Here is a 26,681-nt window from a genome sequence, read left to right on the forward strand (position 1 = left end):
ATCCACCTCACTACAGATGACTCAATTTCATTTCTTTTTATGGCTGAGTAATATTCTATTGTATATATGTGCCACATCTTTATCCATTCATCTGTCAATGGTTGCTTCCATGTCCTGGCTATTGTAAATAGAGCTGCAATGAACATTGTGGTACACGACTCTTTTTGAATTATGGTTTTCTCAGGGTATATGCCCAGTAGTGGGATTGCTGGGTCATATGGTAGTTCTATTTTTAGTTTTTTAAGGAACCTCCGTACTGTTCTCCATAGTGGCTGTATCAGTTTACATTCCCACCAACAGTGCGAGAGGGTTCCCTTTTCTCCAAACCCTCTCCAGCATTTATTGTTTCTAGATTTTTTATGATGGCCATTCTGATGAGTGTGAAGTGATACCTCATTGTAGTTTTGATTTGCATTTCTCTAATATTAGTGATGTTGAGCATCCATTCATGTGTTTGTTGGCAATCTGTATATCTTCTTTGGAGAAGTGTCTGTTTAGGTCTTCTGCCCATTTTTGGATTCGGTTGTTTGTTTTTTGATATTGAGATGCATGAGCTGCTTGTATATTTTGGAGATTAATCCTTTGTCAGTTGATTCATTTGCAAATATTTTCTCCCATTCTGAGGGCTGTCTTTTCATCTTATTTATGGTTTCCTTTGCTGTGCAAAAGCTTTGAAGTTTCATTAGGTCCTATTTGTTTATTTTTATATTTATTTCTGTTTCTCTAGGAGGTGAGTCAGAAAGGATCTTTGGGTGATTTATATCATAGAGTGTTCTGCCTATGTTTTCTTCTAAAAGTTTTTTAGTGTCTGGCCTTAACATTTAGGTCTTTAATCCGTTTTGAGTTTATTGTTGTGTATGGTGTTAGGGAGTGATCTAATCTCATACTTTTACACGTAGCTGTCTAGTATTCCCAGCACCACTTATTGAAGAGGCTGTCCTTTCTCCACTGTACATTCCTGCCTCCTTTATCAAAGACAAGGTGACCATATATGCGTGGGTTTATCCCTGGGCTTTCTATCCTGTTCCATTGATCTATATTTCTGTTTTTATGCCAGTACTGTGCTGTCTTTATTACTGTAGCTTTGTAGTGTAGTCTGAAGTCAGGGAGCCTGATTCCTCCAGCTCCATTTTTCTTTCTCCAGATTACTTTGGCTATTCAGGGTCTTTTGTGTTTCCATACAGATTGTGAAAATTTTTGTTCTAGTTCTGTGAAAAATACCATTGGTAGTTTGATAGGGATTGGATTGAATCTGTAGATTGCTTTGGGTAGTATAGTCATTTTCACAATGTTGATTCTTCCAATCCAAAAACATGGTATATCTCTCCATCTCTTTGTATCTTCTTTAATTTCTTTCATCAGTGTCTTCTAGTTTTGTGCATACAGGTCTTTTGTCTCCTTAGGTAGGTTTATTCCTAGGTATTTTATTCTTTTTGTTGCATTGGTAAATGGGAGTGTTTCCTTAATTTCTCTTTCAGATTTTTCATCATTCCTGTATAAGAATGCAAGAGATTTCTGTGCATTAATTTTGTATGCTGCTACTCTACCAAATTCATTGATTAGCTGTAGTCGTTTTCTAGTATCATCTTTAGGATTCTCTGTGTATAGTATCATGTCATTTGCAAGCAGTGGCTGTTTTACTCCTTTTTTTCCAATTTGTATTCCTTTTATTTTTTTTTTTCTTCTCTGATTGCTGTGGCTAAAACTTCCAAGACTATGTTGAATAATAGTGGTGACAGTGGGCAACCTTGTCTTATTCCTGATCTTAGAGGAAATGCTTTCAGTTTTTCACCATTGAGAATGATGTTGGCTGTGGGTTTGTCACATATGGCCTTTATTATGTTGAGGAAAGTTCCCTCCTGCCTGCTTTCTGGAGTTTTTATCATAAATAATGAATCAGATGAATTTTGTCAAAAGAATTTTCTGCATCTGTTGAGACGATCATATGTTTTTCTCCTTCAGTTTGTTAATATGGTGTATCACATTGATTGATTTGCATATATTGAAGAACCCTTGCATTCCTGGGATAAAACCCACTTGATCATGGTGTATGATCCTTTTAATATGCTGTTGGATTCTCTTTGCTAGTATTTTGTTGAGGATTTTTTATCTATGTTCATCAGTGATATTGGCCTGTAGTTCTTCTGTGACATATTTGTCTGGTTTTGGTATCATGGTGATGGTGGCCTCATAGAATGAGTTTGGGAGTGTTCCTCCCTCTGCTATATTTTGGAAGAGTTTAGGAAGGATAGGTGTTAGCTCTTCACTAAAGGTTTGACAGAATTCGCCTGTGAAGCCATCTGATCCTGGGCTTTTGTTTGTTGGAAGATTTTTAATCCCAGTTTCAATTTCAGTGCATGTGTTTGGTCTGTTTATATTTTCTATTTCTTCCTGCTTCAGTCTCAGAAGGTTGTGCTTTTCTAAAAATTTGTCCATTTCTTCCAGCTTGTCCATTTTATTGGCATAGAGTTGCTTGTAGTAATGTCTCATGATCCTTTGTATTTCTGCAGTGTCAGTTGTTATGTCTCCTTTTTAATTTCTAATTCTATTGATTTGAGTCTTCTCCCTTTTTTACTTGATGAGTCTGGCTAATGGTTTATCAATTTTGTTTATCTTCTCAAAGAACCAGCTTTTAGTTTTATTGATCTTTGCTGTTGTTTCCTTCATTTCTTTTTCATTTATTTCTGATCTGATCTTTATGATTTCTTTCCCTCTGCTAACTTTGGGTTTTTTCTGTTGTTGTTGTTCCTCTTTCTCTAATTGCTTTAAATGTAAGTTTAGGTTGTTTATTTGAGATTTTTCTTGTTTCTTGAGGTAAGACTGTATTGCTATAATCTTCCCTCTTAGAACTGCTTTTGCTGCATCCCATAGGTTTTGGGTTGCCATGTGTTCACTGTTATTTGTTTCTAGGTATTTTTTGATTTCCTCTTTGATTTCTTCAGTGATCTCTTTGTTATTTAGTAGCATATTGTTTATCCTCCATGTGTTTGTGTTTTTTACAGTTTTTTTTCCTGTAATTGTTGCCTAGTCTCATAGTGCTGTGGTCAGAAAAGATACTTGATACAATTTCAATTTTCTTAAATTTACCAAGGCTTGATTTGTGACCCACAATATGGTCTATCCTGGAGAATGTTCCATGAGCACTTGAGAAGAAAGTGTATTCTGTTATTTTTGGATGGAATGTCCTATAAATGGCAATTAAGTTCATCTTGTTTAATGTGTCATTTAAAGCTTGTGTTTCCTTATTTATTTTCATTTTGGATGATCTGTCCATTGGTGAAAGTGGGGTGTTAAAATCCCATATTAATGTGTTGTTGTTGATTTCCTCTTTTATGGCTGTTAGCCTTTGCCTTATATATTGAGGTTCTCCTATGTTGGGTGCATAAATATTTACAATTATTATATCTCCTTCTTGGATTGATCCCTTGATCATTATGTAGTGTCCTTCTTTGTATCTTGTAACATTCTTTATTTTAAAGTCTATTTTTTCTGATATGAGAATTGCTACTCCAGCTTTCTTTTGATTTCCATTTGCATGGAATATCTTTTTCCGTCCCCTCATTTTCAGTCTGTATGGTCTAGGTCTGAAGTGGGTCTCTTGTAGACAGCATATATGTGGGTCTTGTTTTTGTATCCATTCAGCCAGTCTGTGCCTTTTGGTTGGAGAATTTAATCCATTTAGGTTTAAGGTAATTATCAATATGTATGTTCCTATTACCATTTTCTTAATTGTTTTGGGTTTATTTTTGTAGGTCTTTTCCTTCTCTTGTGTTTCCTGCCTAGAGAAGTGCCTTTAGCATTTGTTGTAAAGCTGGTTTGGTGGTGCTGAATTCCCTTAACTTTTGCCTGTCTGTAAAGGTTTTAATTTCTCCATCGAATCTGAGTGAGATCCTTGCTGGGTAGAGTAATCTTGTTTGTAGGATTTTCCCTTTCATCACTTTAAATATGTCCTGACACTCCCTTCTGGATTGCAGAGTTTCTGTTGAAAGATCAGCTGTTAACCTTATGGTGATTCCCTTGTATGTTATTTGTTGCTTTTCCCTTGGTGCTTTTAATATTTTTTCTTTGTATTTAATTTTTGATAGTTTGATTAGTATGTGTTTTGGCATGTTTCTCCTTGGATTTATCCTGTATGGGACTCTCTGTGCTTCCTGGACTTGACTATTTCCTTTCCCATGTTAGGGAAGTTTTTAACTATAATCTCTTTAAATATTTTCTCAGACCCTTTCTTATTTTCTTCCTCTTCTGGGACCCCTATAATTCGAATGTTCGTGCATTTAATATTGTCCCAGAGGTCTCTGAGACTGTCCACAATTCTTTTCATTCTTGTTTCTTTATTCTCCTCTGAGGTAGTTATTTCCACTATTTTATCATCAAGGTTTCTTATCTGTTCTTCTGCCTCAGTTATTCTGTTATTGATTCCTTCTAGAGAATTTTTAATTTCATTTATTGCATTGTTCATCATTTGTTTACCCTTTAGTTCTTCTAGGTCCTTGTTAAACGTTTCTTGTATTTTGTCTATTCTATTTCCAAGATTTTGGATCATCTTTACTATCATTACTCTGAATTCTTTTTCGGGTAGACAGCCTATTTCCTCTTCGTTTGTTTGGTCTGGTGGGTTTTTACCTTGATCTTTCATCTGCTGCATATTTTCTGTCTTCTCATTGTGTTTACCTTACTGTGTTTGGGGTCTCCTTTTCACAGAGTGCAGGTTCGTAGTTCCCATTGTTTTTGGTGTCTGTCCCCAGTGGGAGAGGTTGGTTCAGCGGCTTGTGTAGGCTTCCTGGTGGAGGGGACTGGTGCCTGTGTTTTTTGCTGGGTTGCACTGGATCTTATCTTTCTGGTGGGCAGGTCCACGTCTGGTGGTGTGTTTTGGCGTGGCTGTGACCTTAGCGTGATTTTAGGCAGCCTCTCTGCTATTGGGTGGTGTTGCGCTCCTGTCTTGCTAGTTGTTTGGCATGGGGCATCCAGCACTGGAGTTTGCTGGCCTTTGGGTGGATCTGGGTCCTAGCATTTAGATGGAAATCTCTGGGAGAGCTCTCGCTGATTGGTATTACGTGGGGCCAGGAGGTCTCTGGTGGTCTAATGTCCTGAACTTGGCTCTGCCATCTCAGAGGCTCAGGCCTGACATGAGGCTGGAGCACCAAGACCCTATCAGCCACATGGCTCAGAAGAAAAGGGAGAAGAAAATGAAGGAAAAACAATAATAAATTAAAAAAATTTTTTAAACTATGAAAATAAAAAAAATTTTAAATTAATAATAAAAAAAGAAGAGAGCAAGCAAACCAATAAACAAATCCACCAATGATAACATGCTCTAAACACTAAACTAAGATAAACATAAAAATCAGAAACAAGTCAGTCACAGACAGCAAACCCTAAGTCTACAGTTGCTCCCAAAGTCCACCGCCACAATTTTGGGATGATTCATTGCCTATTCAGATATTCCACAGATGCAAGTTTCATCAAATTGATTGTGGGGATTTAATCCACCACTCCTGAGGCCGCACAGAGAAATTTCCCTTTCTCTTCTTTGTTCGCACAGCTCCTGGGGTTCAGCTATGGTTTTGGCCCCACCTCTGCATGTAGGTCACCCTAAGGCATCTGTTCCCTGCCTAGACATGAGGGGGTTAAGGCAGTGGCTGATTAGGGGGCTCTTGCTGAATCAGGCCTTTGGAGAGGGAGAGGTATGGTAGTTATCATTGGAATGCGGGGCGAGCCTGCAGTGGCAGAGGCCAGTGTGGTGTTGCAACAGCCTGGGGTGTGCCATGTGTTCTCCCAGGGAAGTTGTCCCTAGATTATGGGACCCTGGCAGTGGCAGGCTGTACAGGCTCCTGGGGGCGGGGTGGGGGGGTCGGGGTGGTGGATAATGACCTGTGCTTGCACCCAGGATTCTTGGTGGCTGCAGAAGCAGCCTTAGCATTTCATGCCCATCTCTGGGGTCTGAGCTGATAGCTGCAGCTCGCACCCATCTCTGAAGTTCATTTAGGTGGTGATCTGAATCCCCTCTCCTTGTGCACCCTGAAACAGTGGTCTCTTGCCTCTTAGGTAGGTCCAGACTTTTTCCCGGACTCCCTCCTGGCTAGCTGTGGCACACTAGCCCTTTCAGGCTGTGTTCACGCAGCCAACCCCAGTCCTCTCTCTGGGATTTGACTTCCGAAGCCCAACCCTCAGCTCCCAGCCCCAACCTGCCCCATCTGGTGAGCAGACAAGTCTTTCAGGCTGGTGAGTGCTAGTTGACACCAATCCTCTGGGAATCTCTCCACTTTGCCCTCTGCACCCCTGTTGCTGTGCTCTCCTCCATGGCTCTCAAGCTTCCCCCCGCCCGCCACACCCCATCTCCACCAGTGAAGGGGCTTCCTAGTGTGTGGAAACTTTTCCTCTTTCACAGCTCCCTCCCAGAGGTGCAGGTCCCGTCCCTATTCTTTTGTCTCTGTTTTCTTCTTTTTTCTTTTACCCTACCCAGGTATGTGGGTATTTTCTTGCCTTTTGGGAAGTCTGAGGTCTTCTGCCAGTGTTCAGTAAGTGTTCTGTAGGAGTTGTTCCATATGTAGATGTGTTTTTGATGTATTTGTGGAGAGGAAGGTGATCTCCATGTCTTACGCCTCTGCCATCTTGAAGGTCTCCCAGATCAAATGGTTTTCACGAAAGACAGTTTAGTTATTTTTCTACTCTTTTCAACTGCAGTAACCAGGGCTGAGTGTAACTTTCCTGGGCTACGATGCAGTGAGTAAGAAAAATGGTCATTTGGCACTAGTTTATGGTCCAAGAAAAATCATTGGCAGGAAAAGAAAGAAAACCGAGACTAGGGGGAACTGCATCCACATCAGTTGATCCTACTTGACTTGATGTAGGATCGGAGTGATTGTACTGAGGTGAGAGAATTATAGGTCTTGTGAGGGCTATAGGACTTAAGTTGGGGACACAGTTCACAAACAAATGGATGTTTGTTCATGGTGACATGTTTGAGAAAGACAAAGAATGATTCACTCAGAATCGGAGAAGAAGAAGAGGTAGGTATAGGGGCTAAGGTCTTTAGGCAGGATCCTGTACTGCTCTGAGTGTGTCCTTTACCAACAGAGTCTGCTGCCAGCTTTGATCATTCATCTGGCTGCTCCCACAGGACTCACAGTGGCAGATGAACTGTGGAGGTAGTCACTCATATTTCGCCGTGGCCCTTCATGCCACGTGGGACCTGCTTGTGAGGAGCTTTGTGTTACGGCCAGCTTATCCATGAATCATCTCTCAAGTACCCAAGAAGAAACCAGAGCCAGAGCCTCCTGTCTCCTGCTCCTTCTCCAGTATCACAACCCCGCCATGCCCAACACCATACCTCTCCCTGCAGACACAAGCTTGCTCAGAGTCCCACACAAGCCCTGTCTCATGGGCCTTTGCCCTCAAATGCGACACCTAATAAGAATGACAAAATATCTGTCACCACAGCTTCTGTCAGAGTCCCAATTCAGCCTTTTCCCACTGTCTTTATCTCTTTGTGTCCTCCAACCCCTGATCTGCTCTTCTCTGGGCATAGGGCCAGACCCAATCATTGAAACTCATGACTCCTTTGTGTTCTGTATTAATCAGATGACCTCCATTCGGCACAGTCGGCTTCCTTTCATCTACTTTTTTTTTTTTATGTTTATATCTTCTGTCACACCATTTTGTTTTTTAAGAGTTCTCAGTGTGCATGTCTTTAAGCTGAGAATGACTTCTGAGTCTTGGAAATGTATTGCGAGCTACAGAAGATTCCTGATAATAAATTCAGGGCAACAATCTGGTATCTGATAATAGGAACCCCAGAGGAATAGCAAATGTTGCCCTCCTCTGGGTTTCCCCAGATGTTTGGCAGTGAGGTCCGACCTGGAGTTTGAGAAGGAGGAAAGACTTTTCTGAAAGCACTGCTTGATCCAGTCAGTTCTTGTCTGGCACGAACCCTTTGCGTGTCTGTAAATCTACTGTAGATACTGAGGGGAGGGGGAGGAGAGTGAAGGCCTAGTCTTCTCCCACTTACTTCTCAGTGCTTAACACCTGGCAGCTACTCCACACTGTTTGTGTGCCTCCTCCACTTTGCAGGTGAACTCCCAGACTGCAGCCGAGGGTCCGTACAACTGAAGTTGCTTTTCCCAAAGTGAAGAAACCCCACCTCAGTGCGCTCTCAGTAAGTCTCAGAAATCAACCCAATGCTATGCCAATCTCTCCCATCATCCAGGGATACCCTGGCTTTGATACCCACCACATGCCCTCATACACAGCTTCCTCATCCCTGCCAGTGGTTGTTAAGGCCCAAATATCACTACTGACCACTCCTTCCCTCATCCGCTCCAGGCAATCTCATTCATTTCAGATCACCTCAGTTAAGAAGGGCCAACAAGAGATGAACACCTTGCTTCTGCCATAGCAACAGGAACTAAACAAACAGGGTGTTGGAGCAGAATTTCAGTGAGAAGTCTGTCTTTTCCTTCAGGTGTTTGTTGAAGGCAGACCCTGCCAACTCTGAATGCTCAGCCTCCAGCACAGCCCTGGCATTCAGAAGGCTCAAAAAGGTTAACAAGGATCATAACTATAACTTTGAACTTTTTGGTACCATTGCACCTGTCCTGGGTATTAGGTTGTTGAAACAACATTGACTAACTGGATGTCAAATGAGAAAGACTAGGAAGAGAAATGGCCTAGGGACCATATGATACGTGAGAGTGTTGAAGTCTGATTTAACATATAATGGCCCAATTTGGGAACAGAGAATATTAAATGGAACATGACAGTTGTTTTCAAATACTTGAGAATGGCCATATAGGGGGAGTTCAGTCTTATTTTAGATAGTCCCCAGTGTGTGGGGGAGGAGAGAAATAGGACCAATAGGTAAAAGTTATAGGGAAGCAATTTTCAGCTCAATATAAAAACACTTTTCTAACAATTTGAGTGGTTCAAAATGGATCACACTGTATTATGGATTAGTGACAGTCCCACCACTGGAGATGTTCAAGTTGGCAATAAAACCCACTCTAGAGAGGATTTCTAATTTGATTAGTATAAAGGAGCAGATGATCTCTGAAGTTCCCACTAATTCTAATTTCTTATGATCATGATATCGAGGAAAAAAGGAAAAAAACGGAAGGTGAAGTTTAGTACAGTTGCACATTTGTTGATCCTCCATGATATGCCGTGATTTTGTGGTTATTGGGTCAGGTGCTGGGCAGAGCTGTGGAGTTACAAAGAATAAGATGAGAGTTCTGGATTCATTCATTCCTCCATTGATGTAACAATAAATGGAACTCTATACAAGAAACAAATAGCAATAGTGTCATTAATTCTACCTGAGTAGGTTGGTAAGAACTTTAAAGTTGAGATGACACCCTGGTAGAGGTTTTTAGAGGTATAAATTATCCCCAGGGAAGTCATTCTAAAGAGATGGGGTTCCCCACGCCAGGCACCAAAAGAGACTGGAAAGCTCTTGTTCTATGTGCAGACATACCTTCACACATGTACAGAAAATGCCAGCAGGACAAACGTACACCCATCACAGTCAAGTTAAGTCAAGTAGCAAAACTGGACCCAAACAGCAGAAAATGTAGTGGTGGCGTAAAGAGACGTGACCCTGTAAATAATAATTTAAAAAAGTTTTCTCAAATGAGGTCCTGCCAAAGAGAGCCCAAGATTTCTGGGAAGGCTTCCACCTCTTCTCTCCTTCAGCAGCCTGCTCCAAGTTCTCTAAGGACTGAGTCTTCTTTCTTCTCTTTATCACCCAGCTCTCCTTGATGAAACTTGATGAGAACAAAAACCTTAGGCTTTTTCCATTTGAATCACGATATAATGGATGATGTGAGGGGCATGGAGAGGGGACATCTGAAAAGAGATTCTATGCTAGAAGCAGAATTTAAAATATTTCACAGGCTATTACATACTAGTACCCATGAAGTCAAGAAAGTCTGGCTTACACTACCTCTGTGTTAATTTGTTTAGGGTTTTTGTTGTTGTTTTTATTTTTACTTTATTTCCTGCCTTAGTGAGGCCTCTCTGTAAACTGTCTTTTCCATTCAACCTCACATGTAATTATTGAGCACCTGTTATGCATATTTCCACCATGCTGTATCTATATCTCTCCCTGGTCACTCAATCGTTCATTCACAAATCGTGGTTAAACCACATACCATGTGCCAAGCACTGTTTAAGAACAAATGATATAACAGTGAACAAAACAAGACAAAAATCCCATCCCTCACAGAAATTTCTCTTCTGTGTTCCCCCTGTCACCTTTCTCAGCCCCGAACCTTGAGTACAATACAGAACACATCTTTTGAAACTGCATTCTCCAAGTAGGTCGTCTTCTTGGTCTGCCCACTCTGGATAAAACTTTGACTATAATTCTCAGTTAGAGCTCAACAGATTCAGAAAGTTATTTATAATTCTATCTGAAGGGTATTTTAACTAAGAACTTTATGAAAATACCACCGAAGGTGGTTGAACTTCTTAGTATTACATTACAATTTATAGAAAATTAAATTCTTGGTCTCTGCTTCCATAATTGCTATAATCTCCTAGTTTAAGTGTCCTCACCAATTGATTTCTAAAAATACGTCTCTTCTCTTGACTCTACTGAAGACCAGGCTCCACTTAATGGCCAGGCAGAAATGCCTTGCCTGACAGCTTCCTGTGTCTTTCTGGGACTCTGGCTGCTCTCTTAATGTCTCTGTGTCTCAGTTGCTTATCTGTAAAATAACCTAATAATAGTAACTACCTCATAGGATTAGAGTGATGGTCAAATGAATTAAACTTGCTTTAAACTTGAATGAAAATCCCTTAAAGGGGAAATAATTTTAATAAGTGTTAGCTAATGTTTACTGTTGTTGTTGCTCCCTTGACCCTTTGCCTGTTCTATGGTTTTACTGTTTCAAATCCAAAGGCCACAAAGTATAGTGTTTGACTATAGCAGACACCAAATAACACATAGAATTAATTAACAAGTTGGTACATGAAACATGAGTCCTGTCCTCAAGAAATTCACAATCTGTAGGAGAAGCAGACACATACGCAACCCACTATAACAAGAGTCAATCTGTAGAAGACCGTACAACAATAGTATGAGATGCTAAGGGAGGTATTAATTCTTCCCGGAAAGATTAGAGAGGATAACACCAAGGAGACTTGACAGTGAGATCAGACCTAAAGTCTGTATTGTCTGACTCCCTACTGGAGTGTCTCACCTGGCAGATAGTATTTGTTCAACCTCTATTCAGAACAAATGATGAATGCCACGTGGGGAGAGGGAGTCAGAGAAAGGACCCATTCATTCCCTAATGAATGGGACCCAAGGCTCGGACATGAAGATTCCACACAGCAGTTTTCCACCCAAACCCTGAAGGTATCCAAGCTTGCCCCAACCGTTAAGAATGCAACTGATAAACATCTGTTATTACTGGAGCATGACGCTAAAGAGTGTCACCCTCTTCCCAGGCCACTTACCAAAATAACCTTTCAAACTACACTTTGTACTTTCCCTTATTAAATTCTAACACAAGTCATGGTCTTGTTCCATACACTGCCATATTTAAAGTTCCCTCTTAATTGAATGCCTCTCAGAGCTGTCACACCCCAGGCACCACATACTCCTATCCCACTGTTATAGAGAGAAAATGGAAGTGCCCATGTCTGGGGGTCATGTCAGGGAGACAGTGATGACTGTGGGCACTCGCTGGGTAAGTACACAGAGTATGCCCGAGGGATGGATCTTCCACACAAGACAGGTTTTCAGGAACTAGGAGAAAACACCACCTCCAGCTCATGCAGGACAAGGTTATTTGTGGTTAAGAATTAGTTCACACCAAACCAAATGTCAAAAGTACATATAAGCGCTGCAATGAACATTGAGGTCCATGTGTCCTTTTGAATTATGGTTTTCTCAGGGTATATGCCCAGTAGTGGGATTGCTGGGTCACATGGTAGTTCTATTTTTAGTTTTTTAAGGAACTTCCATACTGTTCTCCACAGTGGCTGTATCAAGTTACATTTCCACCAACAGTGCAAGAGGGTTCCCTTTCTCCACACCTGCTCCAGCATTTATTGTTTGTAGATTTTTTATTATGGTCATTCTGACAGGTGTGAAATGATACCTCATTGTAGTTTTGATTTGCATTTCTCTAATAATTAGTGATGTTGAACATTTTTCATGTGCCTCTCGGCCAATTACTCAGCCATAAAAAGGAAAGAGATTGGGTCATTTGTAGAGATGTGGATGGACCTAGAGTCTGTCATACAGAATGAAGTAAGTCAGAAAGAGAAAAACAAATATCGTATATTAATGCATATATGTGGACTCTAGAAAAATGTTACAGATGAACCTATTTGCAGGACAGGAATAGAGACATATATGTAGAGAACGGACATGTGGACACAGTGGGGGAAGGGGAGGGTGGGATGAATTGGGAGGTTAGGATTGAGATGTACACACTACCCTGCATAAAATAGCTAGCAGGAACATGCTATAAAGCACAGGAATCTCAGCTCAGTGCTCTGTGATGACCTAGATGGGTGGGTTGCAGGGGAGGGAGGTCCAAGAGAGAGGGGATATAGGTATACATATAGCTGATTCACTTCATTGTACAGCAGAAACTAACACATCATTGTAAAGCAACTATACTCCAATAAAAAGAAAAAAAGTACATATAAGTAACATTTAAAGAAATGTGAGAAGAGCACTGAATCCCATACATTAGTCTGTGCAGCAGTCATCAGTGGGCTGTAGAAAACTACCTGAGGAGCTTGGGACAAATACAGATTTCTAGATCTACCACCTCCAAAGATTCAGATTCAGAACATTCAGAAATCAGTATGCTTAACAAGACTCCAAAGAGATTCTTCTTTTTTTTTTTTTTTCTTACTGCACTGCGAGACTTGTGGGATCTTAGTTCCCCTACCACGGATTGAACTCAGGCCCACAGCAGTGAAAGTGCCAAGTCCTAACCACTGGACCACCAGGGAACTCACCAAAGAGGTTCTTCTGTGTGGGCATGTTTGGTAGCCCCCCGACCAGAGACATCTGTGCACAGTCATCAAGACAGTCATGGCCAAGGTGAATTCATCAGCCTCCTCTGGACCTGGCGCGGAGATGGACAGTCTATAATTTCCCCTTAGCCTCAGCTGCAAGCAGCACAGCAGTGACCGGGAAAGCTACCCTGTGTGTGTTTACTTGCAGGCAGTGTGCCACGCCATTTGACTGTTTTCAGCAGCATTGCTCCCACAGGCTGGGAGGTCATGACCAACTTTCTTTGACACTTAAGAGATTTTTACTGCTGCCTTTCAAAGAGCTGAGTAAAAGCTGCAAAGGCACAGAGGATATGTCTTATCAGAGGTGTGAATGTAGAAATGGTTTCTAGGTAGAGTGGGAAAGGGGTATCCAGGGTTCAAAGAAGTTTTGAAGATCACACCTTAGAAGAGCCTGTGATTCAGATTCCTCCTCCAAATGTTCTTCTGTGTTGAAATTTTTCATTGTCCTCCCATCTTATTCACTCCAAGATGGTAACATAAGGAAGCAGGCAGGCTAAAGATGAGGCACAGGTGTGGGAAACTTCTGTTTTTGTGACTCCATAAATACAGAGGGAAATATGTAGAGTCTCTCCACCTGTTTTTCCAGGCCTGCCTCCTTCCCCTTTGTAGGGCATGTTCCCACTGGGGGCCCAATGTAATAAGTTAACTGAAGGGTGTGAGGGTGGAGAAGCAGAGCAGTTTAATGGGGGAAACAGAATGTGAAGTCAAGAGGGATAGGTTGTAATTTTAAGTATGGTGGCCTTACTCGTAATGTGACTTTCAGCAAAGGCTCCAAAACATAAGAATGTGAACCTTGCAGATACTGGAGGAAAATTGTTCCAGGCAGAAGAAACCACAAGTGCAAAAGCCCTGAGATGGCAAACTAGAGGAACAAGGACCCCCAGTGTGGCTAGAATGGATTGAGGGAAAGAGAGAAGAAAAGAAAATACCTGTGCAGTAATGCAGTGGGCAGGGAGCAGATCATGGAGAGCACCGTAGGACACTCTATGGACTCTAGTTCTTATTGGACAGTTTTTGAGCACAGGTTTAAAATAATTAATTTATGCTTTAAGTAAATCACTCTGCTGTATTGAGAATAGACTTAAGGGAAGCAAAGACAGAAGCAAGGAGACCAGTTAGGGGGCTACTGAAACAACCCTAGTGAGATGTGATGACAGTGGTGGTGGTGAGAAGTGGTGGAATTCTGGATATATTTTGAAAATAGAATCAACAAATTTGCTGACAAATTAGAAGTGAAGTATGAGCAAAAAATGAGGAGTCAAGGATGAATCTTGGTTTCAGAACTAGATAAAACAATTTCCCATTATCTGAAATGGAAAAGACACAGAGAGGCAGATTTGGGAAGAAATAGCAGGAGCTGAGTTATATACATGTTAACTGAGATGACTGTTAGATATCCAAGTGGAGATACAGAGAATACAGACTGATATGTACAGCACTCAAACTATCACATGGTAAACAAAAAATATTAGCTATTATTATGAAGATTTGAGAATTCAAATTCTTTCACCCTTTTATTCTGTTTCCATACACTGTGGATGTTATCCAAGAAACATCACCTGAAAATAAGTTCAATCCCCACTTCTTTCCCATGGTCACTACATTTGTTCAAGTTCATGACCTCTTAAACAATTGCCTCTTAATTTGTTTCCATATTTGCCCTTCCCATCCACTCTCACTACTTTCAAGAATTCCACAGCATTTCTCTAATCTTTTCATTCTCTTGCCCAGAAGCTTTCAAAGATGCCCCATACTTAATAAATTAAAGGGAAAATACCTTTAACTAGGCATTCAAAATCCTTCATGAATTGGTACTAACCTTCCTTGCAAACAAGCCTGATTTACTTTCCTACATACACCCTAGGATCCAGTCCAAACTGACCTGTGTGCCTTTTAACATACCCTGTATTTCTTGTTGTGTGGCACTTGATCAACGTTTTCTATCAGTTCTAGAATCACCCTCCTCATGTACTCACAAACCACTTCATTTTCAAATAACCTATCATATAAGATTACCTCAAAACCACAAAGCCTCCTGCATTCTCCCAATTAGAAGCAAAGTCCTCCTATTATAAGAAGATTCAATCATATGTCTCCCACAAAAGTATATGTCATGCCTTTGTGACACTTAATACTTTTTCCTTGCATTGTTATTTTTGTGCATATATTAACTCCAAGATATCCTCAAGGATAGAGATAAGGATTTATTTCTCTTTGTATTACATATATCACAATGCATTATAAAAAGTAAGAATGCCTATTGAATTAAATTCATTTATTAAATACATATTCTTAACTAAATGTCATATCACCATATCAAAATAAATCAATATAAGTGTCATTATCCTTGATCTTTTGGGCAAAAATACTTAATTCTAAAACATAATCTCCAAATAGAAAAATTTGCAAAAAGCTGCTTTAGGACAATATCTCTCTTAGATAAAGTAAAAGGATTTAACCTACCATGCTGTAACAACCAAAATACCAGTCAATCTTAAAAGGAGTCAGAGAAAAGAGACATATTACACATAGAGAAAAAAGAAGATAAGGATGACAGAAGATTTCCTAATGGAAACAATGAAAGCAACAAGACAATGGAGCAATATCTTTAAAGTACTGAAAAAAAACTGTCAACCTAGAATCCTATACCTAGCAAAAATATCTCTCAAAAAATCATGATGAAATAAAAGCTTTTTGGATATATAAAAAAAAGTTAAAAGAATTTATAATCAGCAAACTCATGACATAAGAGATGTTACAAGAAGTCTTTTAGTCAGGATGAAAGTGATACAAGAGAGAAATCAACAGAAGCTTCTAATCACTCTTTTCTTTTTAGATTAATTTGCAAACAACTTTACTGGTGCAGCCCAAAGACTTATTCTGCAATTTGAGTAATGTTAATTATATGAGACTAATAAGCTAGAAAATAGCAAGATCTGTGGACCTATTCAGATGGAAACTCCATTTTCAAAATACAATTGCCATTCTGTAGATTCTGTGTTGCACCATCTCCCAACACACACACTAGTCTTCAAGACCCTTCTCTAGTTCATTCCTGCTCATAAGACTTCCATCATTATCCCTTTTTCCTTCTTGTGGCTCCTGCTTTCACTCCTGGTTCTCTCTCTACAGACCATAGGTGGTCTGGAAGACCACCTATGTCACATTTGCCAAGCCAACCACCAAAAAGCATAGAGCTATAGGTGTATTCAAATGGGGATGAGGGAGGAGAGGGTCGGGTGGAATACCAAAAACGTATGAGATATGAATTCTATCTTCAAGGAGCTTATGATTCAGAAAATCAGATTAGCATTATTATAAGTTTACATAATAAAGATTGTTTAAATTGAATCCGATTATATGATTCAGTCTCTACATTGTCTTTTTGATAAATATTTGTGGAGTACCTCCTCTCTGTCCGAAACAAAAATCCTACCTTGCCTATATTCCAGTCAAGGGAGACAGACAATTTTAAAAAACATATACTAAATACATAGTAAAACAAATTTGTTACATGCTATGGAGAAAAATTAAGCATGGAAAAGGATATGAAATGTAGTGGTGGCTCAGTTTTCAATAGAATGTGCAGGACATGAGATTAACAATGTTTTAACTAGGTAGAGAAGACTAAATGGAGAAAATGGGCACCGAAAAGATGGAAAATAAGAAATGATTGGGACAGATATTGCAGATCAGGCTGGGCTAGGCTGTCACAAAAAAAAAAAAAAAAAGGAAAAAGTAAAAATGACTTCCAAGCAGAAGTACTTACAGCAATATCATTATGAAAGATGAGAAATTAGAAGAAGCAGTTCATTTGAGGGGAAAATGACATGACTGAAATCAACTGAGTTCCAAGTGTTGGTGAATCATTTACAGGAAAAATTGCCCATTAGGGAAAAGGAGATGTGGGCTTGGAGCTCATTGGATTTGGTCAGAGCTACAGATAGAGATGCAGAGCCATCACGTGAAGGTAAGCAATGAAGCCCTGAGGTTCCTGAAACCAATAACGGAAAAAGACAATACTTTGAAAAACAATCACGGATGTTTGTTGGTGGGAGGAGAAAGTGCAATAAGTAAAGGAAAACAGAAAACAATGCCCTTAGCATTATATAAAAAGAAATAAATAGTATTAAACAGTGAAAATAAAAAAGTCAAGAAAGAGGAATGAGGTCATAAAGGAGGAGGACTAAAAAGAAAGAGTAGTGACAAAAAGCATTTTATAGGTTGTTATAAGGCTACAAATGGGAGTTGGCAACTAGTGATGATGATAATCATTAATTATAATACTAACAAGAAGTCATTGGGTTTTGTGTTAAAGAATGTTCAGTGATCTCTGAAAGAATTATTTCTGTAGTTGATAGGGGCAGAGGCCATATAAAAGCGTTAGGGGGGAAATGTATGTGAATAGGAGAGAAAATTGATGTAGAGTGTTTGCTCTATATATGGAGCAATGATGGGACAGAGGCCATCTGGGCACAGAGAGAAAAGCAAACACTTTATAATGAATAGTCATGAGCTATTTGTGCATGACAGAGACCATAAAACAAAAGAAGTAAGAGGGTAGGGGAGACCCTGAAACTAATCAGCCTTTAAGTCTAATTTCCAGGCTATAGAAGATACAGGCGATTGAGCACCTAGTTAAATAACACCAAGAAGCAATCAGAAAAATTCAGATTGTGGCATATTTTGTAGAACTGATCTGCTTTCCTCACTAGTCAATAACATGGCAGAAAATAGAAGGGGGTTGGGGAAATGTTTGGATTAGATAAAAATGAAGTGACACAGCACTCAAATATATGTAAGCCCTGTTTGAATCCTAATTTAAACAAAGCAATTGTAAAAAGACATTCTGAGACGATGGAATTTGCTTCAAGATACGATGCAAAGAGAGAAGGGAAAAAGTGATAAAGTGGGCAAAAATGTTGATAATTTTTTGAATGTGGGTGAAGGGTATATGAGGGAATCATTCTATTCTCTCTACTTTTGTATATGTTTGGAAAATGTTATAATAAATGTTTAAAACAAAAGTATGAGAGAAATGAAATTACTGAGGAACACAGTCCCAGAGAAGAAGCACAGAGAGTGGCTTTGGGATGCAAGAAGGAGTTTTGTCCTTTGAAACAGGAGAAAAATCAACAAAGGCCATGTGAAAAGACTGTGCTGAGGGGCAGAGGAGAGAAGTGAGAGAAAGTAAGGAAGACCTTGCATGGTGACCTCAAGATTCTCAGCAAAGGAAAAGCAAAGTTGTCTCCCCACAATGGAAAAAACATGAGATTGAGGTTGGGGTGGAGGTGGGAGAGATATGACACAGCCTTTCACATCGCCAGAAAGAACAATGGTGGAAAATCAGCACATACTCAAAAAGCACCAAGGGCCTAGGAGAAGCCTAGGTTTTATAGAAGGCCTAGTCAGAAATTCTGAGATCTCACCAGCTACAAGACACCCACATTGTTTCTGGGGATTTCAATGCCTCGCACAAAGAGGCAAATTATTAGGGGAATTTGGAACTTGTCAGGATCAGTTAGAAGTAGTTTTCTTATTGTTTGTTCACATATTTGTTTTTATAATAAGGAGATGTTTATTATGTCTTGGAGAAACCATAGAGATGGCTTTCCCTTTCACCAGTGCCCAAGGCATGTCCTGCCCATGGTACTTTATTAATCTCCAGAGATCACACTACTCCTCCCAACCTAGCATGTACCATAATAATAAGTATGCAGCCACCTAATCATCTAAATAGGCCAGGTCTCACCAGCAGTTTCTGGTAGGTATAACCTCACCAATACATTTTGTCCCCTATAGCTCCTAGGATAATGGATAACAATATTAAGTCCTTGGTTCCTGTTCCTGCTTTCTCATCTAGATTGGTCTCTAAAGCAAAAAAAAAAAAAAAAGCTGCTTGTAAACTTTCTTAGTATTGTTCCTAGAGGTCCAAACCTCCTTTGGGCAGTAGGTAACTTTTTCTGTCTCTATTTCTCCCAGAGTCCTTTGGATTCCTTTGTTTTTCTTTTCCAGCCAGGCTCCTTAAAACCACACTGCAGTCCCCTTCCACAAGCCCCTAGAATTCAAAGAGATGGTGTCCCAAATACTAGATATAAATTTCTTCAGAGCTTTGAGTGATTATAGTTGGCTAAGAGATGCTCACCTTACAGTGACCTTCACTATTCAGAGAAGTTAGCAAATCAATCTTAGTTATCCTTAAGGAGGACTTTATGGTGAGGGGATTGGAGAGAGGCACACAGGCTAACTCTTCTCCTTGGGGAAGGAAGAGATATGGAACAGCAAATTAAGAAATCCTGGCACCCGATTGCTTAAGGGCCTGGCACACAGCCATCCAGAGAAACTGCTACTTCCCTGCTTCTATTCATGGGCTCCAAGGCCACTGCCATCATGGAAATTTCCTGCACTTGTGGAAAGTCTCCAGGAAAGCAGAACTGCAGAGTCCTATCTGTGCTGGGCTGAAGGATACTGTTCTGGCTATCTGAAAAGGATGAATTTGCTAATTAAATGATGGGTGTCAATTAGATTCTCAGGGAATAATTTAAAACAAAAGAGAGAAAAAAACTACTCTTCACATAATATGGGGTCTATAAAAGACTTTGCATTGAGCCTAGCACATAACAAGTGCTCAAAGCTACTAGTCCTCTTGTAAACTGAATCTGGTGAAGAAAAGTAGGCATGTATGGAACTTCTGAGGTTCTAATAATGTTCTGTTTCTTGATTTAGGGTCTGGTTACACAGGTGTGTTCAGTCTGTAAAAAATCATTGAGTTGTGTACATATGATCTCCACACTTTTCCCTACGTAGGTTATACTTAAATTAAAAGTTATTAAAATATTTTAATGTTACTTTACAAGTGAGTGATCTATTCACTAAACTAAAGACAGCTCTACTTGAGTTAATTAAAGCACTTACTTGAAAGATTTAAATTTTAATATCTTTTAAAATATTCAGTAACTTGAAAATCCCCTCCCATATTTTCGTGGGCTTCTTTATCAAGTAAGTGCAGGAAGAAAATCAAGAAAGAAGGAGCCCTATTACATCGGGTTTGGCCAAAAGTTTCGTTCATTTTTTCCCATAAGTTGGCTCTAGTAGTGCTTAGTTCTTCGAACTTCATTCGAAACAATTTTGTTAGATTTTATTACAACAGCTGTCATATCAACGTGCATTTTTTTAAGAAAACATCAAAATTCATGAATTTTTGTGTAGCCATTTTAATACTGAAGATGGAAGAAAACAACATTTTCAGCATATTATGCTTTTTTATTTCAAGAAAGGTAAAAATGCAACTGAAACACAAAGATTTGTGCAGTGTATGGAGAAGGCGTGGTGATTGATCGAACATGTCAAAAGTGGTTTGGGAAGTTTTGTGCTGGAGATTTCTTGCTGGACAGAGCTCCATGGTCAGGTAGATCAGTTGAAGTTGATAGTGATCAAATTGAGTCATTAACTGAGAACAATCAACATTATACCATGCAGGAGATAGCTGACATACTCAAAATGTCCAAATCAAGCACTGAAAATCATTTACACCAGCTTGGTCATGTTAATCACTTTGAAGTTTGCGTTGCACATAAGTTAAGAGAACAAAAACCTTCTTGACCATATTTCCACATGCCATTCTCTACTTAAATGTAATGAAAACGTTCTGTTTTTAAAATAAATTTTGACGGGTGATGAAAAATGGATACCGTACAATAATGTGGAACAGGAGACATTGCGGAGCAAGCGAAATGAACCACCATCAACCACACCAAAGGCCAGTCTTCATCCAAAGAAGGTGATGTTGTATATATGGTTGGATTGGAAGGGAGGCCTCTATTATGAGCTCCTTCCAGAAAACCAAACGATTAATTCCAACAAGTACTGCTCCCAGTTAGACCAACTGAAAGCAGCACTCGACGAAAAGTGTCCAGACTTAGTCAACAGAAAATGTGTAATCTTCCATCAGGATAACACAAGACCGCATGTTTCTTTGATGACCAGGCAAAAACGATTACAGCTTGGCTGGGAAGTTCTGATTCACCTGCCATATTCACCAGGCGTTGCACCTTCGGATTTCCATTTATTTCAGTCTTTACAAAATTCTCTTAATGGAAAACATTTCAATTCCCTGGAAGACTGCAAAAGGCACCTGGAACAGTTCTTTGCTGAAAAAGATTAAAAGTTTTGGGAAGATGGAATTATGAAGTTGCCTGGAAAATGGCAGAAAGTAGTGGAACAAAAGGGTGGATAAAATGGTGAATACATTGTTCAGTTAAGTTCTTGGTGAAAATGAAAAACGTGTCTTTTACTTTTACTTAAAAACCGAAGGCACTGGGCTTCCCTGGTGGCACAGTGGTTAGGAATCTGCCTGCCAATGCAGGAGACATGGGTTCGAGCCCTGGTCTGGGAAGATCCCGCGTGCCATGGAGCAACTAAACCCTTGCGCTGTAACTACTGAGCCTGCGCTCTAGAGCCCACGAGCCACAACTGCTGAAGCCCGTGTGCCACAGCTGCTGAGGCCCGTGAGCTTACAGCCCGTACTCTGCAACAAGAGAAGTCACCACAGTGAGAAGCCCGCACACCGCAACAAAGGGTAGCCCCCACTCGCCGCAACTAGAGAAAGCCCGTGAGCAGCAATGAAGACCCAAGACAGCCAAAAATAAAAATTAATTAAAAAAAAAACTGAAGGCATTTTTTGACCAACCCAATATATAACATTACCTTATATTTATCCTTTATAAAACATCATAATTTAAATTATATAATTATTTATGAAAGTTGTGTGATTATTTGTTTAACATCTGTCTCTCATGCTGGATTGTATGTGTCAAGAGCCAGGAGAACTCTGTCCCTTTTTTCATCATTATATTTCTAGCATCTAGCAAGATGCCTAGTCCATAGTAGATGCTCAATGAACATTTGTTAAATGAGTGAATGAGTGATTAGATTAATGAATGAATGTGAAATCTAGCATTAGTTTTAGTTGTGTAAAAAGTTAGATGATACTTTGGCTAAACCCTGGATAAGACATAAAACTGTGTCCTTACTGGTTAAAGAATAAATGAGAATACAGAAAAAAAAAATTTAAGGTGGCTCTCAATTTCTTTATTGTGTAAATTATTGAAAATACATGTCAGATAGCTTTGTTCTTATTTTTATGGTATACAGTGTTTCATCTTATCAGCAATTGCTACATTGGTTTCCCTCATCTTAAGTGTATTAGTGAATCTTCACATTTATATGTAATAAACCTTTATGATAAGGTCACAAAAGACCCAAGGGAAGAATAAATGAAATATAAAAGTCAAAACCGGAGAGAGAAAGTACCTGGTATGCCCCCAATGAAAAGAGGAGAAGGACTTTATGTCAAAAGAGGCAGAAGCTAGGGAAGATGAAGACGTTTTAACAAGAGTTTAAAAGAACTGAGAGAAAAGTTGTGTCTTTAGCTGCCTGGATATGAATATGGGAGTAGAGGGCCAAGTGGGGTCCATTTAGAAAGACATGCCCAGGTGCAAATCTGGCAAAAGACAAGGCTTGAGGCAGAGAGTCTGCCTTAAGATACCCTCCTTTTCCATTTCAGGACATCTCGCCAGCATCCTCCCCTACCACCAAATGCCCACTCTCCTCAGGCTTACTGGCTGTCTGCCCTAACCTCCCTAATTAACCCCTCATCCCTACTTACTCCTGGCCTTTGTCTCCTTTTAGAATCTCTGTCAAAACAGAACAGTCCTATGTCTGTGCCAGGATCCAAGCTCTTTTCTCTTCTTAAAAATTCTTTCATAATGTTGTTTTGAAAAAAAAATTAAAACTTTATTGAGATATAATTCACATACCGTGCAATTTACCCACTTAAAAGTACATTTCAGTAGTTTTTTACTATAGTCACAGAGTTGTGTAATAATCACAATTACTTTTTATCATCTTAGAAACAAACCTGGTACCCATTAGCAGTCATCCCCGTTTCTCCCCAACCCCTAAGCTGAAGCAACTACTAATCAACTTTCTGTCTATATAGATTTGCCTGTTATGAACATTTTACATGAATGGAATCATACAATATGTGGTCTTTTTTGTCAGGCTTTTTTCACTTATTATAATGTATTCAAGGTTCATCCATATTGTAGCATATATCAGTACTTCATTCCTTTTTATTGCCAAAGAATATTCCACTGAGTGGATATACCACATTTATTTGTCCATTCATTATTCCACTTTTATTTTTGTCCCATTCATTATTTCCACTTTTTTACTATGATGAATAATGCTGCTATGAACATTTGCAGAGTGTTCTTCCATAGGATGTTAGAACTAGAAGGAAGTTTAGCAATTATCTGGTCTAATCTCCATTAAACTCTTTGGTCACATGACACAGCAAGAGGCAGGTGTAGAAAGGATGTGATAGCATAAGACTGAACCCTGATTTCTGCACCAGTGCTGTCAAAAGTAACTACATTTAGTGAACACAGTCATGTGCCATCACTATTTCAGTTCTAAATAGCTTCTTATTTCACCTTGTATTTAAGTAAGTCCTCAGTTGAACCTGCCTGAAACTGACGGTTTTGTTCTGTTATTATTAATACCTCTAGAATTAGGCTATTTCCACAGGCTTCCTCAGACTCCAGTGCACTCACTCAAATCCAGCATCTACTAAAAATGACTTTCTATCCTTAACTACAAGTGCTGCTGGTACTGCTACTTTTATCACATCTGATGATCTTCTCCATCTTTGTTTCTTTGTATTTTTATGCACGTATTCACTGCATTACACTGCTCAGATGAGAAATTTTTTTCTCCATCTCCTTGAGAAGTCCAAGATTTCACTGTTGTTAGCTGCCCTTTGGATACTGTGTTAGTCTGTACCACCTCAAGTTTTTCCTGTTTCACATTAATCTGTTGGCTAGTGTTAGTCTGAGATCCTTTCTCACCTTTTCAGGTAAAAAAGAAAAACAAAACTGATTCTTAAACTCCCTCCCTTTGAGGTCTCTTAACCAGTGGGTCGTTTCCAGCACCCTGATTATCTAAATCAGTGATCTGCAAACTAGAGCTCGCATTCACATACATAAAGAGTTTCCAGGAAGTACATATTAGTGCACAGTTTCAGCAGGATCAGTTTCTAGATTTTCAATTTCTGTTTAAACTCGTTCCTCATTGATATGGGTGACAACATGGTTGCTCAAGCTGAGTTTTCCTGGACCACTAATTATCCCTGTCCAACTTAATGAAAGAAAAACTCACCTCTCGTCCATTCTAAACTTCCTTCAATGCATTGCCCCAGAGTGTTAAAAAAAAAAAAAAAACAGGGCACTAAAAATGCAACAATTAAATATTGTGTTTGTGATAAGAGAGTGAGTGTCTCTAATGGACTAGGGAAAAGAATATTCACAAATCAGGTGGTTTCCAATTCTTTGCTTTCTACAAAATGGAAGATGTTAGTTGATGGATCATTAAGAATCATTTTTAGTGAACAATAACTATTGACTGCTACTGATATAATCCCCCTTTCAGTTCTATCCACTTACTTATATGAATGCAGTTTCTCAATATTTATACCTATAAAAAATAAAAACATTAACTTACACTAGCAGTAAGTAATATCCTTCCAAGAATACAGAAACAAACAGAAAATATAGCCTCGTCTGTTTTATCAAGATATGCGTTTGCAATAAAATTTTATTCCACTGAATAGCTATCAAAATGTGTAATATATTTGCATTGTTTTGACCAATTCTATAGTAATGCTATATAGAATAATGATTCAATTTAAAATAGACTTTTAACACCTAGAACCTTATGCTAGTACATAAAACAAAAGTTTTAAATGGCTGTTTTTACTTTCTTTTTCTTTTTCCTTAAGAGCGAGTGGCCCTTGTCGTGGCAGTTTGGGGTGGGCACCGCCAAGGTGAGGGGGTCTCACCTCCTGCACGCTGGTAGGCTGATTGTTCCATTATGGGTGGAGGGGATGATGGTAACCTTGTTATCAAAAAGAGGTTTGTGTCTGAGGCAGAATTAGATGAACGGCACAAAAGGAGGCAAGAAGAATGGGAGAAAGTTCGAAAACCTGAAGATCCAGGAGAATGCCCAGAGGAGGTTTATGACCCTCGGTCTCTGTATGAAAGGCTAACAGGAACAGAAAGATAGGAAGCAGCAAGAGTATGAAGAACGGTTCAAATTCAAAAACATGGTAAGAGGCTTAGATGAAGATGAGACCAACTTCCTTGATGAGGTTTCTTGGCAGCAGGAACTAATAGAAAAGCAGGGAAGAGAAGAACTGAAAGCACTGAAGGAATACAGAAGTAATCTCAACAAGGTTGGAATTTCTCAAGAAAACAAGAAGGAAGTGGAGAAGTAAGTGGCTGTGAAACCCACAGAAACCAAGACCAAGTTCTCCCAGGCAAAGCTGTCGGCAGGAACTGTGAAGCATAAGAGCTCAGAGAGTGGCAACAGTGTGAAAAGACTGCAATCGGACCCTGACCCAGATGACAAGAATCAATAAGCCCCGTCCTGCTTGTCTCGTGGAAGCACATCTCTGAGTGGTCCCTCCCTCCATCGACTGCCCCTCCGTTGCTGTCTGTATCGGCATCCTCCCAGGTTTGGGCGCCTACTCTGGGAGCAGCGACTCTGAGTCCAGCTCAGACAGCGAAGGCACCATCAACGCCACCGGCAAGATGGTCTCCTCCATCTTCCGAGCCAACACCTTCCTCGAGGCCCCCTAGTTCCTCTGTTCTTACCGCAGGGAGCTCCTCCCCAAGAGTAGACTGGACAGTTTATTCTGCCTACAGGCATTATCTCCCACGGAAAAGTCCTTTGCCTGCTCCGTGTGCACGCCATGACATTTTTAACCTCATCTAAAAATGTGCCAGAATCCACTTGTGGCCCGACTTGTGTTTGTTTTCTCTTTCTACTCCAGTACGGATGCCCAAACCTGTCCCACGGCCTCTGTCCTCACTGATGTAGTAGGGCAGAGGTCAGGGCCCAGCAGAAACTCCACTAAAAATGCCCTGGGAAGATAGGTACCAAGCGGCTTGCAAAGGGTTTGGGTTCTGTTGCTTTCTTGTTTTTTTGTTTCTTTTTTTTCCTTTCCCAACACCACAAAGAAGCAAGGACAGTTATTGAACAGGTATCATCATTTAAACATTCTATTCTAGATGAAGGCGCCGTTTAATTATACTGCATTGTGGAGTGTGCAGGGGGGAGAGAAGGTCCCAGGTGATGGAATGGCGCACTGCCGTGGAACTAACCTATTCTTGATGTTGTGTGACTAAAGATTCCAAACTACAAAAAAAAAAAAAAAAAAAAGCAAAACAAACAAGCAAATTTTAAATGTATTTTAAGAGAATTACGATAATAATCAAAATATTTGAACCGTATTATTTTATATTTAGATAAAATTCTGTGGGACTAGTAAAATGAAATTTTTATTTCAAGGAGAAAAAAATGTAAAATTTATGACCATTAAAAAGGAAATGTTTGTGCAATTTTTAAATAGTTAATCACTATAATATTAAAATTCAAATGGATATGGTGAAAAGAATGATATAATAATTTTGTATTTACTGAGATTTTCCTTTATTAAAAACATGTTGTTTTACTTTATTGAGAATAATTATAATAGCTACTTTAAAATCATTGTCTGTTAGTTCCAACATCCATTTAAT

At 39.5% G+C, this 26,681-nt stretch overlaps 1 pseudogene; it reads left to right on the plus strand.

Moving 5' to 3' along the window:
- The first annotated feature begins 24,972 nt into the window (after window positions 1–24,972).
- Window positions 24,973–25,739, plus strand: LOC136137261 (PSME3-interacting protein pseudogene; annotated as a pseudogene).
- The last annotated feature ends 942 nt before the right edge of the window (window positions 25,740–26,681 follow it).

Source organism: Phocoena phocoena, chromosome 1 (genome assembly GCF_963924675.1).
Source record: "Phocoena phocoena chromosome 1, mPhoPho1.1, whole genome shotgun sequence".
In the NCBI taxonomy this organism is placed as follows: domain Eukaryota; kingdom Metazoa; phylum Chordata; class Mammalia; order Artiodactyla; family Phocoenidae; genus Phocoena; species Phocoena phocoena.